Source organism: Leiobunum rupestre, chromosome 3 (genome assembly GCF_980474605.1).
Source record: "Leiobunum rupestre chromosome 3, qqLeiRupe1.1.hap1, whole genome shotgun sequence".
Taxonomy (NCBI): domain Eukaryota; kingdom Metazoa; phylum Arthropoda; class Arachnida; order Opiliones; family Sclerosomatidae; genus Leiobunum; species Leiobunum rupestre.
Genome location: NC_143386.1, coordinates 30096547 through 30116333, shown reverse-complemented (window position 1 = coordinate 30116333; position 19787 = coordinate 30096547). Strand labels below are relative to the sequence as shown.

The 19787-nt window shown below is 34.2% G+C and overlaps 3 long non-coding RNA genes across 3 annotated transcripts; all 3 read left to right on the top strand.

The window, feature by feature from the left end:
* Positions 1-502: 502 nt before the first annotated feature.
* LOC149951425 (uncharacterized) lies at positions 503-2083 on the top strand. The gene is made up of 4 exons (XR_016480003.1): positions 503-632; positions 722-800; positions 1283-1394; positions 1913-2083. It is a non-coding gene; the product is annotated as an uncharacterized LOC149951425 (long non-coding RNA).
* Positions 2084-10939: 8856 nt separating this feature from the next.
* Positions 10940-11921, top strand: LOC149951424 (uncharacterized). The gene is made up of 3 exons (XR_016479851.1): positions 10940-11041; positions 11639-11723; positions 11788-11921. It is a non-coding gene; the product is annotated as an uncharacterized LOC149951424 (long non-coding RNA).
* Positions 11922-17435: 5514 nt separating this feature from the next.
* LOC149951423 (uncharacterized) lies at positions 17436-18322 on the top strand. The gene is made up of 2 exons (XR_016480002.1): positions 17436-17492; positions 18128-18322. It is a non-coding gene; the product is annotated as an uncharacterized LOC149951423 (long non-coding RNA).
* The last annotated feature ends 1465 nt before the right edge of the window (positions 18323-19787 follow it).

Here is a 19787-nt window from a genome sequence, read left to right as displayed (position 1 = left end):
ATATAGGGTTAGTTATCTGGTAAAATCTTAAAACGCAAACGCGAGTACATATTTCGAGAAGTATTATTTCGATCAAGTAACAAACATTTGTAATCAGGATTATAAAAAGTTCTTCAAATATTTATATGCTCTTCGTACAATAAGTTTTAAATTAATTTAAATTTTATCCTAATAAGTAGCCACGATTATCGTCCAAAATAGGTAAATGTAAACATAGCCGTGGCATTTAAAAGAAAAAATCATTACCAAAAGAGTTTAAAACGTACGTATTTCCCAGCAGGCAAATATTTTAGCCAAGGACGTCTGAAAAAATAAGTAGAACCGTAAAGGAGCCCTCCTGTCTCACGAATCGACGGGGAAGACGCGATAAGTACCGAGGAATTGACGCAAGGCCAAGGAGGGCCACACCTCCCAAACCACGGGGATAGAGACACCAGCGATTCTCAAGCAATAACCTCATAATCGAAAATAAATGTTCAATACTTTGGGAGCCAAAAGTCGAAATCGTATTGGCCGATCTCCTTTAACCACGCGACCTGGGAATGGTATAAATACCCGAGCCAGAACCACGGATGGACATAGTTATCTTTGACTCAAAGACGACAATTTAAAACTCAACAATGAAGGCCATCGTAAGTAGAACTTCGCTTTTAACTCGTCTACCGTTAAAGTGCGTCTATGGTGAGACTTAACACTGTTCTGTATTTTGTTGTCTCCACAGTTTGCTCTCGTTATCTTCGCCCTTATGGCTACCGCCATGTCCCAATACGTCAACAGCTACTACAGTGGCTACAGCCCAGGTATCATACCATTTCTACCATTCTTGCTACTTTTATTGGGGGATTAATTCAGATTTTGCTCTTGTACTTGTATTAAGGAATTAATTCAGATTTTGTTCTTGTACTTGTACCGAGAGATTAATTAAGATTTTGCTCTTGTACTTTTAATGGGGGATTAATTAAGATTTTGCTCATGTACTAGTATTGGGGGATTAATTAAGATTTTGCTCAAGTACTAGTATTGGGGAATTCATTAAGATTTTGTTCTTGTACTCGTATTGGAAGATTGCTTAAAAGGAGTATCAACTACCATATTTATGGGTATCAATAAATTCCATAATTCTGCCACCAGTTTTAACAGACGTTAGGCTAGTTACGTTAAAAATATAGGCGATTTTTCGTTGTGGTTCATGTTCCTTTAAGAATAGGTTTGGTACTTGTAATGGGAATTGATGAGGTTTAATTATCTGTGCTTGCAATTGATTAAGATTGTATCGTTGCAGCCTATTACGGAGCCGGATATTATGGCGCTGCCGCCGCCTACGTCCGACCAACCGTTTACGGATCTGGTTATTACGGTTATGGAGCAGCTTACCCATACAGATATTAGACCCTGTAAGTATTTTTCTCCAAGTTTTGAATGCCAACTTTACCCAACTTCAGTTTTCAAAATGAGCTACCCAGCAAAGCTAACTTCACTCAGCTAAAACGAAAAATAATAATTATTTTCTACTTTCTATAAAAATGATAATTTTTTTCAAAGAATACGCAACCCATTAGAACAGTCTAAGAAATATAAAGGCTTACTGATCAAAGAGTACATATTATTTGCTTAGATCTTTCAAAACCTAGCAGGTTGCTGGTAAATATGACCAGTCTTTTGACCTAGAGACGAGGACTTGTTGAAAAACGGCATATTTCCTGCTCAGGATTTAAATTGTCGTGTAATTCCGTTGTGTTAGGCGCTTCAGATAATACAGAATGTATTTTAGCCAGAAATAACTAATGTAAATCCGCCACTAGAGTTGTATTAAGAGGTTTTCGTTGCTAAGTAACCATAAAATTCACTTTCAAACGAAGGTCAGTCATATTACTATAGATGATACTAAATGTTTTTTCTCTTGTTTTGACAGACGGATGACTAACCGCCTCTTTTTCTGAGTCTCTTTCTTCAACTTTTTTTCCGAACCATCCAAAAAAAAATCTTCCGTATTGGACACAATCTCGGAAGCAATTGAAATGTGCCAACTCATAATTCAATCTCTCATACTAAAAATACTTTCAACGCTGTAAATAACAATAATAAAAAATATTTTTGTTTTCTTAAAGCAAATACTTGGTTTCGTTTTTAACTTACAAGTAATGATAAGCTTACATCTCCATAACTACTTAAATTGACAGAAATTGAAAAAAATTATGAAATCAAAGGAAGTCAAAATTTGATTCACTCATACTGTGTGTAAAGTTTTCACTTAAGGAATTACAATACGCAAATGATAAAATATTTGGTGGTTTTTAATAAAAATTGGGTAATCATTTTGTCTCAAATTATACTTTCAAAAAGTTAGAATTTGAGTATCTTGTGTGAGTTTCACTTAACCGATTGCAATGCGTTACTAAGAATATTTAAGTGAATTTAAAAAAAAATCAAACTTAGATTATCTAAGTTTAAACGTTTATTTATTTTTAATTCCACCCAAAACTGAGGTAAAAAATCCATTATTTCCAGGTTACTTACAATTTGATCTAAAAAGTCAATGCATTCTTAAACGTCTTTTAAAAATACACTATACTTCTGTATACTGTAATAAAATAACATTTTAAATCCCCTAAAAAATTTAACAAACATAACCAACTTCATGTTACTATTCAAGCTATCAAAAAATGTTGAAATGGGGAAAATTATTATTCAACATTATCCCCTAAATAACCAAAAAGATTCTACCACGTGTTTTGTAAATTTAAATGGCTTTAAGGCCGCAAATACTCTGTGGATACTGGCGTAGATAATATAGAACTCCATACCCTAGACTCGAATTGTGAGAGCTTTCTGAGTTAAGGATTTGTAACGAAGCATTTACCCACTTCCAACACGTGACCTCCGGAAAGTCGTCCTCCATCGGTCGCTGTATTGTCCAATCGATGCCAACTTTGATGACGCGCTGTTACGCGAACAACGCGTCAACAAAGTTGGCCGTGGTCTTATCTATAGCTGCCCTTCCATATACTCCAACCATGAACCTCTACGTGGTGGAAGGGAGTAACAGGTTGAGGGGCAACCCTTCATGCTGGCCAACTGAGGCTCTGCTTCTTACTTAAGCCAAGGCGTAAGGTATTGTGTTGAGAGCTGAATGGTACCTGGGAAGCGAAAATACGGTTTCACTAACGATCCCCTCGGGGAACCAGGCGAAACCCCGTTGTAACTAGCTATCCACCCGGGAGGAGGACTATCGGGTGGTGACACTTTACTTTCCTCCATACTGGTGGGATCATTCATGGATTCTAAAATACAAAACCAAAACCAAAAGCAAAATCAACAAGGGTCTGCTTCCAGCAATACCCGGCTTCATGGGGAGTCTCGGTCTTCTTCGGATGTTACCAAACCCTCAAAAACTTCGCAACGTAATGCACGACGCGAGGCTTGCTAAGAAGGAGGTTCAGTCATCCTTGGGTGACAAAGTTACCCCTTCACTTAAAGCCGCATTCACACTATCACACCTTAGTTACCGGACTATGTCTGTCTGACTAGTCAGCCCGACTAGTCAGGTCAGCTTTCGCGTGCATACTATCGAACTCGTCAGCTTGGTGTTGGATGCGTTTTGTCGGGTAGCTTAGTTCGAACGTTAGACGCGTGAGGTCGTTTATATATCATTAACCAATCACAAAGGAAATTTAGGTAGAAGCTGTCTGCTTGTTTTCTGATTTGGGAATGTTGGCTTTAGCTCAATATTGTGGCTGGTTAAATTTATTGTTTTGAGTGATTGTAAATATGGAGTCTGACGAATAAAAGAAAATTGCTTTATTAGGTATTGTTTTGATAGTAAATAAACCAAGGGTGAAAAAAGAACGAACAATTAGATTAATTCTGTTATAATTAAAAAGGGAAAGAAATAGTTATAAAACTTACGGTTTCTTTTACTATGAAACTTTCTCCACACAAGGATCAATGCGTCGAAAAGTTTATAAAAAAAACCTAAATTTAACGTCGTCTGCTCACTGCGATTTCACACGTGATCACATTGAAGTCACTTTTCCTCGGTTTCTTTTGGATGCTGCCACCTGACTAGCTAGTCTGCCTGATTTTAATCGCCTCTCTTCCCGATTCAAAGTCGGAAGCTTCACCGACAAAAATCTTATCAGGTGAAGCATTCACATTACCGGACTTGTCGGTCAGACAAAGATAGTGTGAATGAGCCTTAAGAGGTTCCGGTCGGAGGACTCCAATCCCTCGCCCGGGTCTTCCCAATCCACAGCCAAAAAAGGCGAAGGAGCGTCTGCCTCCTATGTCCTATAGTGACGCAGCAGGGTTGCTTCAGATGGCCATTGTAATAGATAGCTTTCCGAACAACCTTATCGCAGACGAGGAAATGGGCACCGTCCAGCGTGGGATTCTGGCGAGAGCTGTAGGGACACCTTCGGAGGTTCTATTACGTACCTCTGTGGGGATGGCCCAACTGGGGAATGGTTAAGGAAGGTCTTTGACCAGAATGTTTGTGTTTTGGAGGGAATGAAGCTTTTATTAACAAAAGCCTGTGAACTACCGAAACCGGTCAAGGTACCTTCAGGACTAAGGATGTCTGGACGAAAAATCCAGAAGTCCTTCCAAAAAGGTTGTACCTTTACAACCACAAGCTCAATACGAGCCGTTGGAAAGTAGTCATCTCTGTCTGTGGCAAATACTTCATCCGCTGGATTTCCCAGATGGATGAAGAGTCGGCCGCCTTTTAAAAGGGGGGCAGGAATTTCTGCGTACATAGGGTTGGATAGGGCGACTCTGCTACTGAAATGCAGCCGGAGAGGAACCCAGCACAAACACCGACAACTGTGGTTGGGTATGATGGTGATTCAGATTAATCCTCATCACTGTAAGGCGGCCTCGGCAGTCCTATGTCGAAGGTTTGCTGTGGAGGGACTATAGACGTGGCCCTCAGACCGGAGCCCTGGATCAATAATGGAAGAATTCTGGGTCTCAAAAATGCAGGTACTGTACATTATGACTAAAAGTCTGCTAATCCTAGGGCGTGTATTTTGATACGAGGGGGTATTCACGCTCTTCCTCTTTCATTATAACAAACTAGGGACACTGCCACCATAAAAATCTTCTCCTCGTCAGCTGATGGAGAAGGAGAAGATTAATTAAAGTTGGCTTCAAGCTATTTTTCATATGATTCCTTGTCCCGAGCCGTCACAGGAGGTTGAAAATCTTGTGAACGACTGTGAAAGACTGGGCAAGAAGCTTGTCATTGGATGTGATGCCAAAGCTCACCATGTTGCATAGGGCAGCAGTGACTTAATGGAATATTTGTTTAGCACTAAACTACATATTCTCAATAAACATAATGTACCAACTTTTGTTACAAGTAACAGGAGGGAGGTTATTGATTTAACTTTGTGCCCAGAAACCGTTTTACCATCTGTGACAAAATGGCATACTGTGTCTAATGAACCGTCACTTTCGGATCGTGTTTTTCTGTTTTGGTAAAAACAACTCAGGTAGTTACCGAATTCTCAATCCTAGATCAACTAATTCGTCTAGGTATAATGAAGACCTTGATCTTCATTAACGAGGATGTGGCTCTAAACTCTCCTAGTGCTGGAGCTCGAAATGGCTGTTGATCACACGCAACAGGCCACAATCGACTCCTACCACCACAACTGTCCGGCAAAGTCTACCAGCCAGCTTAGGTTAGTTCCTTGGTGGAACAATGAGATTGGTAGACTTCGGAAAACTACTCGCAAGCTTTTCCATACAGCTAAAAGGTCGGGTGATTGGTCAACATGTAAGCAGACCCTCACTTCCTATATCGTACGACCAACAAAGATGTTATTTTACGTAGATAATGTTTAAATTTGAGTTGAGAAAAACATTTTTGGTTGCCATGGCAAAACAAATGGCCATTGAAACTTTTCCCTTTAGGAGCTTTCAAGGTACATGAAGGTTTACGTTACCCCCGAGTTTGAAAAAATCGGAGAGAAACACCTTGGGATGTCTCCTTGTTAAACACAAGACACCACTGAGTCATAAGCAATTTACAGCGATAGATACAATTAGCTTATATCTTACGTATCTAGATCCGTTTTTAGCTAATTATTTTAAGGTAAAAAAGTGCATATTTTATACAGGGTGTTAACTAAAAAACGATACAGAGCCAATTACTCAAAATGTGTTTTATGTAAGAATTTGAAATTTGCAGGTTACATAGAGGGTGCAGGGGGACAAATTACAATGAAATTTTCAATGACCTTGAACCAAGTCTTAAAGGTCATTCAAATTTTATCTCGACAACCATTAGGATTAGAAGAATGGTTCCATTTAGAAATGTGTTCTACGTTTAATTTTAAGTCTAAACAACTTTGACCCGATATAATTTGACCATTGGGAAGCCGAGAAATGTTAGACCAAAAACCATAAGGTCGTGTGTGGTATTCAAATAAAGACATGACATTTAAGGGCTTATAAATCGAAAACTACCAGATCTAATGGATCAAAATTGTCGTGACACTCTAAACGAGTTCGTAATTTGTAACTTATGATGACCTTGAGCAATTAGTTCAAGGTCATTCAATTTATTTCAATTATTTCTTTAGTTACTTTTGTGTTTAAAACATTTACACTAAAAAATTTGATAAAAATACTTGGTACGTCTTAAATCAATTAATTAACGTTAATTTTGGAGTTTTATTGGTTTATTTACCTCGGGTAAAAGGTAATTTGACTTAAAAAACCTTGCGGGGCATTTTTCTAATTGGAACCATTCTCCTAATCCTAATGGTTCTCGAGATAAATTTTGAATGACCTTGAACTAATGTTTCAAGGTCATCATAAGTTACAAATTTCCAACTCCCCCACTCAGTTTCGAGTGTCACGACAATTTTGATCCATTAGATCTGGTAGTTTTCGATTTATAAGCCCTTAAATGTCGTGTCTTGATTAGAATGACACACACGACCTTATGGTTTTTGGTCTAACATTTCTCGGCTTCCCATTAGTCATATTAGATCAGTTCAAAGCTGTTTAGACTTAAAATTAAACGTAGAACACATTTCTAATTGGAACCATTCTTCTAATCCTAACGGTTCTTGAGATAAAATTTGAATGACCTTGAAGACCTGGTTCAAGGTCATTGAAATTTTCTTTGTCATTTTTCCCCTGCACCCTCGATGTAACCTGCAAATTTCAAATTCTTACGTAAAACACATTTTGAGTAATTGGCTCTGTATCGTTTTTTAGTTAACACCCTGTATACGAGTAGTACCTGAGAATACCACAATTATTAAATTACCTATAAAGTCCTTTTTACCTATCACACGAACCCAAACCTAAATGTTCGAATTTCCCTGCTGCTTGGTTTGGCGCTTGTTGCAGCCTACTACCAGGGGCTAGTAGGCCACACTTTGAAGCTCGCTGGCGCTCTTTTAACTTATCGTAGGAAAATGGGAAAAAAACAGGCATACTTCTCAACTCACCCCTACAACTCCTTAAAATTTTTGCATCACCTTTTGAAACACCCTGTATATCTAAACTCTATATTTACCTTATTTCAAATATTTTTCCTTTTAGATAAAATGATCAAATTCTGAAATATAACTTTTGTAGTTGAAAGGTAAATAATGTAATACCTTATTACCGAATACTTATTTAAATATGTATCGAAATTATATAGACTGTTTAGATATACTTGTATTTATACGGATCAGATAAATTATAACTTTTGATTCATTGTTGTAGATATCGTTGATTCTTTTGCTATATTTACTATTATCTATTTATCTGTTAACTTATATCTAATATCGAGATACCAAATCGCTGAACACTGGTCGTAAGCAACTAGAATATCATTCTGACGTGAATTAAATAGTTACGTGTTAAAAGTCGTCGATTGTAATTGGCTATACATGGATGATTCCTTTTTGTCATAAGGCTAGCCTACAAACTATAATTTTGCTAAATTTTCAAAATAGTATTCGATTGGCTAAATTAAGCCTTTCAGGCCCGTCAAGAGAGAGAGTATAAATTATCAGGGCCCTTTCAGCCCGGTGGCCATTTTCCCAAGTTTATCTCCATCATTAATCGCTTTCTTGGGGCCCTGAGCTATGGTTAATTATTTAACATTAGCATTAAGTTCCCAAATCCAGGATTATCCCCTAAAATTCAACCCCTTGGGAACACCGAGGTGTTTTTCTGTAAATGCCTCTCGTCAACAGCCATGGTATTTCTTACAAGTTATAACTTTGAAAAATCAATTAGATTTGAACCCTCAAGGAAAGAAACGTTTTGCGTTTCAAAATTCTAAAATCGCTGATGTAACTATTATACCATTAAATAGAAGGGTTAGAAACGATATGTGTATGAGAAAGGAAAGTTGTAAAATACATTCAACCACCACTTTAATATTGCAAGAGTTTTGAATCGTGGTAAGTTTATAATTAATTTTTCACCAATTGGCAAGATTAAACAGATTAATTTATATCTTTCTGTCGACTACATATACCCTGAAAGACTCGAGAATGTGCCCTATTTATGTCAAAAACTACAAACTTGTTCAAAATTAAAATGGATTTGTTGAACTTTGAGACTATCGCGGTATCTGTGATAAGTGATCTCGTTTTAAGACTAGATCTGCCTAGCTGAAAATGACTTGATATCTCGTATAAAATATTCACAATTAAAAGTTTCAAGAATTTCAAAAGAAACTATTGTATGAATATCATATTTTTATCGATATTAAACTGATATCACTATTGCATCGATATTAAACTGATATCACTATTGCATCGATATTAAACTGATATAATAATTTTATCTGTATTAAACTGATATCACTATTGTATCGATATTAAACTGATATAATAATTTTATCTGTATTAAACTGATATAATTAGATCGTTATTAAACCAATATCATAATTATATCGATCTTAAACCGATATCATAGCTTGCTGTCATTAAATCGATACTGTATTTTATCCATTATTAAACCAATATCATAATTATATCGATCTTAAACCGATATCATAGCTTGCTGTCATTAAATCGATACTGTATTTTATCCATTATTAAACCAATATCACGATATTACAGATATTTAACTGATATCACGATAATACAGATATTAAACTAATATCACGATATTACAGATATTAAACTGTTATCACGATATTACAGATATTAAACTGTTATCACGATATTACAGATATTAAACTGTTATCACGATATTACAGATATTAAACTGTTAACACGATATTACAGATATTAAACTGTTAACACGATATTACAGATATTAAACTGATATCACGATATTACAGATATTAAACTGATATCATGATATTACAGATATCAAACTGATATCATGATATTACAGATATCAAACTGTTATCACGATATTACAGCTATTAAACTGATATCACGATATTACAGATATTAAACTGATGTCACGATATTACAGATATTAACCTGATATCGCGATATTACAGATATCAAACTGATATCTCGATATTTCAGATATCAAACTTTTATCACGATATTACAGATATTAAACTGTTATTATGATTTTACGAATAGCAATACGATGTCATGATTTTATGAATATCAATACGATATCACGAGTTTACCAATAGCACAATTTTTTGCGATATTAAATCGATACCTCAAATTTATCGGTATTAAACTAATACTGTGATTTTATCGATGTTAAAACGATACCGAGATTTTACCGATTAAAACCAATACATTTTATTTAGCTCATCATAAACATATACTTCTTTTGACCTTTTGATTTTCTTCACAGTAGCACCTAATAAGCCCTGAAAATACTTATAGACAAAATTAACATTTTATATGAAATTTTAAAACAAACTTTTATTGGTAATCTACCAAAACTCCATATTTAAAAGGGGTGTCTATTGCTAAACAACCTAGATTTTTTAAATGTATTAATATCAGATTAACCCAATTTTTTAACTATCTGCAGATGACAACTAGCAGCTTTATTACAACATAGTATTAAAAAAGATCAAAATCTAAATTCTTCCGTTTTCTTTAACTGAAATTATACGTTTTTTTATCCAAGATTTCAGATAAAAAATAAATGTTACGTTTACTTCTCGTGACATAATTATTTTTAAAAAAGTCACTTTAACCAAAATTTAAAAAAATCTAAATATATTTATTATTTACTTAAAAGAACACATAATATTATTTTAATATCTGCATAAGATAGCTCTTGTTTGATTATCGAATTTTCAAGTTTAAAAGCAATTCAGTTTATATATTCAAATAAGGCTAACATATTTTATCTGATTAGATACGGTAAATGAAAAATAGGTACAGATATCTTAACAGCTTAAAATTTACCAAAATACACCACACAAAGATATGAAAGTATAGAAACTTGTACATTAATCTAATCAGCTAACTTTCATAGTCAGATTATTAAATAAATAAGTTCATTTGGTCTAAGTGTTATCAGAACAAATAACGGTTAGTATATCTCTGTTGAAAGTACGTTAACAGAGTACTATTCAAACATAAGGATACGCATTAAGTTTCAGATTAAACCCTACGATTAAAGTCAGTAAGACGGTTAAGGGTAAATGTTAAAACGGTATTACGTAAGAATCCGGGTAGACTGATGTAACTTTGCGACCTTTTACGCGCCCAGATTTCAAGGTTATCGAAAGTCAGCGTTCACCAACGCGAGAAGCCCGCCTTTCCAAGTGGAACTGGCGCATTGAAACGGGCTGAAGCTCGTGGAAGAGACCGAAGATTCTCAAGGTCATTGTGCACGACCACACCCAAGCGAAAGGAGTGAGAGGATAAATTATCCGAAGAGCGGCGCTTATAACCGTCGACTCATCCCCTTTTTCCAGAAAAGATCTTATAATTAAAGCATTCGAGAAAAAAATGTTCGAATCGTATTGGACGATTGCTTTGGGAACCGTTGGCCAGAAATGGTATAAATACCGGGGTCCGATCCACCAACAGATACAGTTATCTTTGACTCAAAGACGACAATCTTAAACTCATCTACAATGAAGGCCATCGTAAGTAGAAATTTCATTTTGTTTCAACTATTAAAAGCAACGGACATTTTCCGTCGAAGTAGTCAATCCATTTCGTTAGCTAACTTCTATCTGTGGTTAGCTAAATTCTTTGAGCAGTTAGCTATGTTCAAAGGGCGGTAAGTTAAGATCAAATAATGTTTAACTAAATTAAAAGTAAGGTTAGCTAAATTCTTTGAGTAGTTAGCTATGTTCAAAGGGTGGTAAGTTAAGATCAAATGATGTTTAACTAAATTAAAAGTGTGGTTAGCTAAATTCTTTGAGTAGTTAGCTATGTTCAAAGGGCGGTAAGTTTAAATCAAATGATGTTTAACTAAGTTCTAAGGGTAGTAAACTAAGTTATAAGGGATTAACCGCTTTTACAACCTTTAGTAGATAAAACTAAACAGTAGAAATACTTACTTAACTACCAATTTTCTAAAGACAATAGAAGTTAAAAATTTATGTTAAGAAATTTTTCAAAAGTGTAATAAAATCACTAGTATTCTAAAGCTACTCCTGATAAAATAGTCTTTACCAAACCTGAAAAATATCAGGTATTTTTAACAATAGGGTGTTTTCTTTTCTCTTTTGTTTCAGTTTGCTCTCGTTATCTTCGCCCTCGTGGCCTCCGCCATGTCCCAATACGCCAGCAGCTACTACGGTGGCGCTGCCTACCCAGCTGGTAATAATAAATAATTAAATTCAACTGAATGATTTAAGTGGTAATCTAAGCGCAATTTCCGCAGCCGTCTCTACCTACGGAGTAGGACAATACGGATCTTACTACGGAGCTCAAGGAGTCGCCAGTGTTGTTCGTCCATCTGTTTATGGTACTGGCTATTATGGTGTTGGCGCTTACTCCCCATACAGATACGTTTAAGGAACTGGTAATTAACTTTCACAATTACTATCATGGGCATTCCGATCATAAATACTAAAGATTTCTTTCACCGTTTATTTGGCAGAAATCCGACTTCCTCCATCAAAACGAAAATGTCTCCATCTTTCCGAAATCATTCAAAAAATAACATCTTTTCTATGGAAAACTAATTCGGAACTTACATCAAACTGTACATAATAAAAAAAATGGTTTTGTTTACAAAACTAATACCGTTTCATTTTTCTGTTTAGTTACATTGAAATTAAGCCTATACCACTGAAAGGAAATGCTATGTTCACTTAAAACAATTTAACTTTTAAATTCAAATAACGTAGGGAAATTTATAAAATGAATCTAAAAAATATAATTAGCTTGAATTCAGTTAAATCAAATTAAAGAAAATGTTATAATGAATTTGGTCTCAGAAAGAAATTCAGAAAAAGAGTATTTGTCCACAAAAATATCACTTTATTTTGCTCCATTGTGCTCACACGAAAGCCACAAGTTTTCACAATTTTAAAACCTTTCAGAATTATTAAACCTTTTTAACACGCTTAGGGATTGACAAATGTCACGAATATCCCCCCTTTTCAATTTTCGCGGATGTTACTCGCAATTTCTAAATTTTTAAGTGATTTTACTTTTAACGGTTTTTTGCAAAGCTCATACGATTTCACAATGTTTTCAAGATGTCAAAAATTTCCTAATATTCTGGGTTTCCATCCAATTTCCACTAACGCGTTAACAAAATTTTTACGGGATTAGACCAATTTAATACGATTTCAAAATGCACAAAATCCAAAAAGACCGCAATGTTCACAGTCTTGTCAAAATGTCTCGGAAAAATGATTGAACGTCGTTTCTTTTCCAAATCAAACAATACACGAAATAAAGCTATGGACATGATTCATGAAAACACGCCAAGTTCATTAAATGTCTAATAATGAATCTCCCGAAAACGCGTGTACATCGCGTGTACAAATTTCGTGATGTAAAACGTGGGAACGTTGTTAAAATGCATGGGCATCGTAAAAACTCAAAACATCGTGAAAACTCAAAACATCGTGAAAACTCAAAACATCGTGAAAACTCAAAACATCGTGAAAACTGAAAACATCGTGAAAACTCAAAACATCGTGAAAACTCAAAACATCGTGAAAACTCAAAACATCGTGAAAACTCAAAACATCGTGAAAATTCGAAACATCGTGAAAATTCGAAACATCGTGAAAACTCAAAACATCGTGAAAACTCAAAACATCGTGAAAATTCGAAACATCGTGAAAACTCAAAACATCGTGAAAACTCAAAACATCGTGAAAACTCAAAACATCGTGAAAACTCAAAACATCGTGAAAACTCAAAACATCGTGAAAATTCGAAACATCGTGAAAAGGGGTTTCAAATGCTCGAGCAATGGCAAAACACGTAATAGTCGGTCCTAAAAATTATCGATTTTGGGAATGAGGAAAAATTTCCCATTTTCCTTTAGGCAAAAGTTTAAGTTCAAACTACAAACATATTTTAACAAAATGGAATGCAATCCGTTTGAACGTTGTTAGAAGATACACCCACAAGGGGAAGTCACTAATCTAAACATGTGTACAAATAGTAGAAATTCGTGAGAAATCACTTAACTAAACAAGTGCACAAATCGTAAAAAATGACGAGAAATCACTTAACTAATCATGTGTACAAATAGCAGATAAGCATGAGAAGTCATTTAAATAAACAGGTGTACAAATCGTAAATAATTACGAGAAATCACTTAAATAATCAGGTGTACAAACAGCAGATAAGTATGAGAGTTCCTCTAACTAAACAAGTGTGCAAATCGTAAGTAAGAGAAACCACCTAAATACACTGTTAAAAATAAAGGTTTATAAAACGGCTAAATTTAGATTTTTAATTTATTTCGAAACATTTCAAGACTTGTATTTGAATGCTTCGTAATTTCCATTTTTTAATATTTCCTTTAAAAAAACACAATGCGAAGAAATTCTTATCACCTGAAATATTTAACAATATTTAAGTCTTTAAAAGCTTGTCTACAGATATTAAATATAGGGGATATTGATTAAGGCGTCAGACTATAGGTACCCAAATCGGGCGTCGAAGAGTTTTTGTTATATCTAAATCAAATACCGAAATACTTAAATGATATTTTACGTATTGAAAACCCCTTTGTTCCACGTATTCAGGGATGCCCATTGGGCTATTGCTCCTGGGCGAAAACCAGTTTCATTTGGCCATGGTAATGGCTAACATAATAAATAATTTAAAAAATTAAGGACTTAAAATAGAGTTTAAAAAGTCTAACTTCTTACTGTTTGTGAAGTAAAATGGATTGAAAAGTGTAAATTAAGTACTTAAGCACTCCACCAAAAGGCCTGAATTTGCAGAGTAGAAGGCTTAAATATGTTCTGGGGCAATACCCTGATTGGTCGTAAATATTGAAAAAAGTTTTAACCAATTTAGAGGTCTAAAATAAAACCGTTATTTCTAACAGTGTAATCAGGTGTACAAAACGTAGCAAATCAGGATAAATTACTTAGCAAATCATGAGAAATTACTTAGCAAATCATGAGAAATTACTTAGCAAATCATGAGAAATTACTTAGCAAATCATGAGAAATTACTTAGTAAATCATGATAAATTTCTTAGCAGATCACCAGAAATAACTTAGCTAATCAGGTGTACAAATCGTAGCAAATCACGAGAAATTACTTAGCTAATCAGGTCTGGAAAATGTAGCAGGTCATGAGAAATTACTTAGCTAATCAGGTCTGGAAAATGTAGCAGGTCATGAGAAATTACTTAGCTAATCAGGTGTACAGATCGTAGAAAACTATGGGAAATAATTTAAAAAAAAATGAAAAATAGCAAGAAATGAAATAAGGGAAACTTCAAGAAATCGGTAGAAATTACCGAAACATTATAAGAAATTGCGGAAAACCGAAACATGTTTTTCAAAAATCCGTAATCAGGTGTACAAAATTTATTATTTTAACTGTATAATAAACTAACGGAGGACCACCGACGGACGACCATATTCATATATCCCTTGGGACGTTTTTCTGTCCAAATGTACATGAAGGTAATTAAAGGTAATAAAAATTGAATATGTTTAAATATTAAACTTAAAAAGAGCTCATCATTAACCTTGAAATATTAAGAGAGTGAGGGAACACAACACACTTATCCAGGGATGTCTTTAAATAATAAGGGGGCCATTTCTCATGAATTAAAATAATTGATAACTTTTTCTGCTATAAACAAATGAAGTTATTCACTTATCTGCATAAATATAAAAAGTAAAGACAAATCTCGGTGACTCAAAAGTCAATTCCCCAATTCTAGCTCAACTTTGTTGCCACCAGAGTTGCCTACTTCTTGACGGAATCTTTAAAACATTTGTTAATTCGCAAAGTATTAACAAAGCAAACTAAAACAAAAAGCGAAAATCAATGAAAGTCAACTAACAGATGGCTTACGAAATTAAGCGCTAAGAATAAACCTATTAAACATTACAATCGAGTATAACGTTTAAAAGAAATGTTCTGTGAATCAATTCTTGAACACATTTCCGACACTGAATATTTCACCATTTTCATTTAATAATTTTTAAATTTTTGTTGGAAATATTTCACTTTCTGTTTGAAATTATTTCAATTTCTGTAAGAAATATTCTAATTTATGTATGAAATATTTCACTTTCTGTTTGATTTATGTCATTTTCTGTTTGATTTATGTCATTTTCTGTTTGAAATTATTTCAATTTCTGTAAGAAATATTCTAATTTCTGTAAGAAATATTCTAATTTCCGTAAAAAATATTCTAATTTCCGTAAAAAATATTCTAATTTCCGTAAGAAATATTCTAATTTCCGTAAAAAATATTCTAATTTCCGTAAAAAATATTCTAATTTCCGTAAGAAATATTCTAATTTCCGTAAGAAATATTCTAATTTCCGTAAGAAATATTCTAATTTCCGTAAGAAATATTCTAATTTCCGTAAGAAATATTCTAATTTCCGTAAGAAATATTCTAATTTCCATAAGAAATATTCTAATTTATGTAAGAAATATTCTAATTTATGTAAGAAATATTCTAATTTATGTAAGAATTATTCTAATTTCTGCAAGAAATATTCTAATTTCTGTAAGAAATATTCTAATTTCTGTAAGAAATATTCTAATTTCAGTAAGAAATATTCTAATTTCTGTAAGAAATATACTAATTTCTGCAAGAAATATTCTAATTTCTGTAAGAAATATTCTAATTTCTGTAAGAAATATTCTAATTTCTGTAAGAAATATTCTGATTTCTGTAAGAAATATTCTGATTTCTGTAAGAAATATTCTAATTTATGTATGAAATATTTCAATTTATATTTCAAATGTTTAAATATTTACTGAAAATATTCCATTATTTCTTGGAATTTTCCAATTTCACATACAAATATATGAATTTCAGCTTGATAATAATCAGCTAGGTTCTGTGGAAAACAATGTCGAGGATATTGTTTTGTGGAAAACCAGGTCGAGGATATTGTTCTGCGGAAAACAATGTCGAGGATAATGTTCTGCGGAAAACAATGTCGAGGATAATGTTCTGCGGAAAACAATGTCGAGGATATTGTTTTGTGGAAAACAATGTCGAGGATAATGTTCTGCGGAAAACAATGTCGAGGATATTGTTCCGCGGAAAACAATGTCGAGGATAATGTTCTGCGGAAAACAATGTCGAGGATATTGTTTTGTGGAAAACAATGTCGAGGATAATGTTCTGCAGAAAACAATGTCGAGGATATTGTTCTGCGGAAAACAATGTTGAATATATTGTTTTGTGGAAAACAATGTCGAGGACATTGTTCTGTGAAAAGCCATGTGGACAATTTCTTGTGTAGATTTGTCTATGGTCGAGGTTATTTAAAAATAAGCAAATCTAGACTTATAAGTTCTTCGCTTACATACTATGAGTTCTTGCTATAGATTACCATATTCTCCCAACTCAGTTTTAATATTCATCAAATAACGTCAAGTATTTCGAAAAAAAACGTACAGTCAGCAATATTCCGAATAAAAAAATATTCACATCAGTGGTTAATGAAAGAATAACGCCTATAGCTAATAGTTTACAGGGTCATTAAGCGAGAAATACCTAAAATACGTCAGAAAAAGTCGAAGGAAAATAATATATGCAAAACAGCAGTTTGCGGGCTGTGCAAAAAAACGACACTTGTAGACTTAACAGCTCCCGCTTGTCTGGCGTAAACGTTGAAAGATAACTCGTGGACAGCGAGTGTTGAGTCGAAGGCCAATGGGCCACACCCTGAAATTTAGGGGAAAAACAGCGTAGCATCGCTGCATCTTCCCTCGCGTAATCGACAATTATTAATATATTGTATGAAAAAACCTTTCAAAAAACACCCCTTCCATTCGTATTGGTTCTCGGTTTTTAATCCATCGAGCAGCAACAGTATAAATACCGGGCTCTGATCCACCGATAGGCATAGTTATCTTTGACTCGAAGACGACAATCTCAAATCATCTACAATGAAGGCCATCGTAAGTATCGAATTTTTCCAATCCCGCGATTTAAATGTTAGTAGAAACTTCTCAGTTCGTAGTTCAAATTTGGGAACTCGAAAATTTTAAGACGTTTGCGAAAATTTTGGGATTTACTATATGTTCATTAAAATATAAGTAAATCAACTATTTTATTATATCAGAAATGAAACTCTAAGCTAGACGGATTATTAGACTACATTTATTGAAGTAATTTATAATAAAACTATATTCAGAAAAGTAAAAATTCTTATTTAGAATAAATTGCTCTTTGAAAATATTCAGTTGACTTTGTTCAAGGGAATTGAACAGGCCCCAAAACTTCAACCAGTTAAATTTGAAAATCCATTAATACATATTGATATCTTTGACCAATTGTATTACTTTTTTTAAATTGATAGGGTTACTTATGTGAAAATAAATAGGTTTTTAAATTCGAACAATTGACACCCAAGGGTCATTGAGATTTTTAATTTGAAAGCAATTTAATTTTAATATTCGGACCAACGCAATTCCAAAGTTTGCAACACGATTTGAAATTCGAGCAACTGATTCTACCGTTTTTGAGAATTGAAGCTAGCCTGAGGAAAGCGGTACTTATTAACATTAATTTTAATTTATTTTCCTTTCCGTAGTTTGCTCTCGTTATCTTCGCCCTCGTGGCCTCCGCCATGTCCCAATACGTCAGCAGCTACTACGGTAGCGCTGCCTACCCATCCGCTTACTACGGAGCCGGCGGATACTACGGTGCCGCCGCCTATGCCCGCCCAAGCGTATACTCCAGCGGAGCTTATGGTTACGGAACCGGACTCAGATATTATTAGACCCTGGTGAGTACCATCTTCACAAATTACCTTTACCACTCAACTGGAAATGCAGCCAACCATGAGCCGATCTCAATGCCTGTCATGGCGACTAGCGGGTGATTCCTAGATTCATTGCTGAACTATTACCAAAGCGTCTGCTTAGTGGTGGTTCAACAACGATTCTAGATATGGAGATATGACAAAATTTATTCTACTAAGACTGAAATTGTCAGTAGGTTGAATCTCTAGTATATTTTCACCAACCTAAGCAGATCGAGGGATCGGCTTGTGGAAATTTTATGTTGCTGGTTTTCACTTCGGCGCTAGTCAACTCAGTGGCAGCTTTTCTAATTTGACACTCCTAGAGAGTCCTAGTTCAACCATTTGTCCAAAAAGCGTTACTTAATTCGAAAATTAATTTTTTTCAATGAATATTTCAGACACGATTTAACTGACTGACTGAACTGATGACCTTCTACATACTTTTCGTTCTTCCGATAACTCATAAAATCATCTCTACTCTACTGGTCACAAAGTCGGAGGAGAAGAACAATGTGCCAATGACATCAAGAAACCAAAATCTTTCAAACTGTAAATAATAATAAAAACCTTTTTGTTTTTACAAAAACAAATTCAAGTTGTCACTGGTATTTCTTCGTAAGCATACATTTCTTGGCGAAATAATTGGGTATATTTAAGGGTTTAAGTTCTTAAGGGCTTTTCACACGAGCCAACTTTTTGATCCAACTAGATGAGTCAACTAGTTGGTTCGTGTGAATAAAAGTTCGATGAGTTGATCCACCAAAAAAGTACGCGAGAAAAAAATGGATCACTGATCCATTTTTGCCGACTCAGCATTTTGATATGAAAAGTTGGCTCGTGTGAAAACGTCTTTAGTTTTCCCATTGGCTAGATACGGATCGAGCCCATGACAACACCCATTTACAGTTTCATCTAGAATCACGCCCAATTATGTTTAACACTTTCAAGGATTATGTAAATTTTAATTATAAAATAACCTTCGCAATTCTTAAAAACCAGTCGATGCATTTTTCAAAATATACTTTTGTAATTTACGATTATGAAATAAAATCTCTAGTTGCTAAAATTCAAAACCGAGCTTCTAATAATGTTGTTCTATTAAACTTGCTCAATATCATATGTTGAACCAACAAAACGTAGTTTGAAGTAGAGACAAGGATAGATAGATATATCATATCTGCAATGAAGCTTTAGAAAGGGATTTTCATTATGCTCTTCCCTACGTAGCCAACTATTTCTTCAAAATCTAGCTAATTAGAATACTATATTCACTATCTAGTTAAATTGTAAACTATCTTCACTATCTAGTTAATTTGTAAACTATCTTTAATAGTATATAAACAATTTGTAAACTATCTTCACTAGCTAGTTAAGTTGTAAACTATCTTCACTAGCAAGTTAGTTTGTTAACTATCTTCACTAGCTAGTTAATTTGTAAACTATCTTC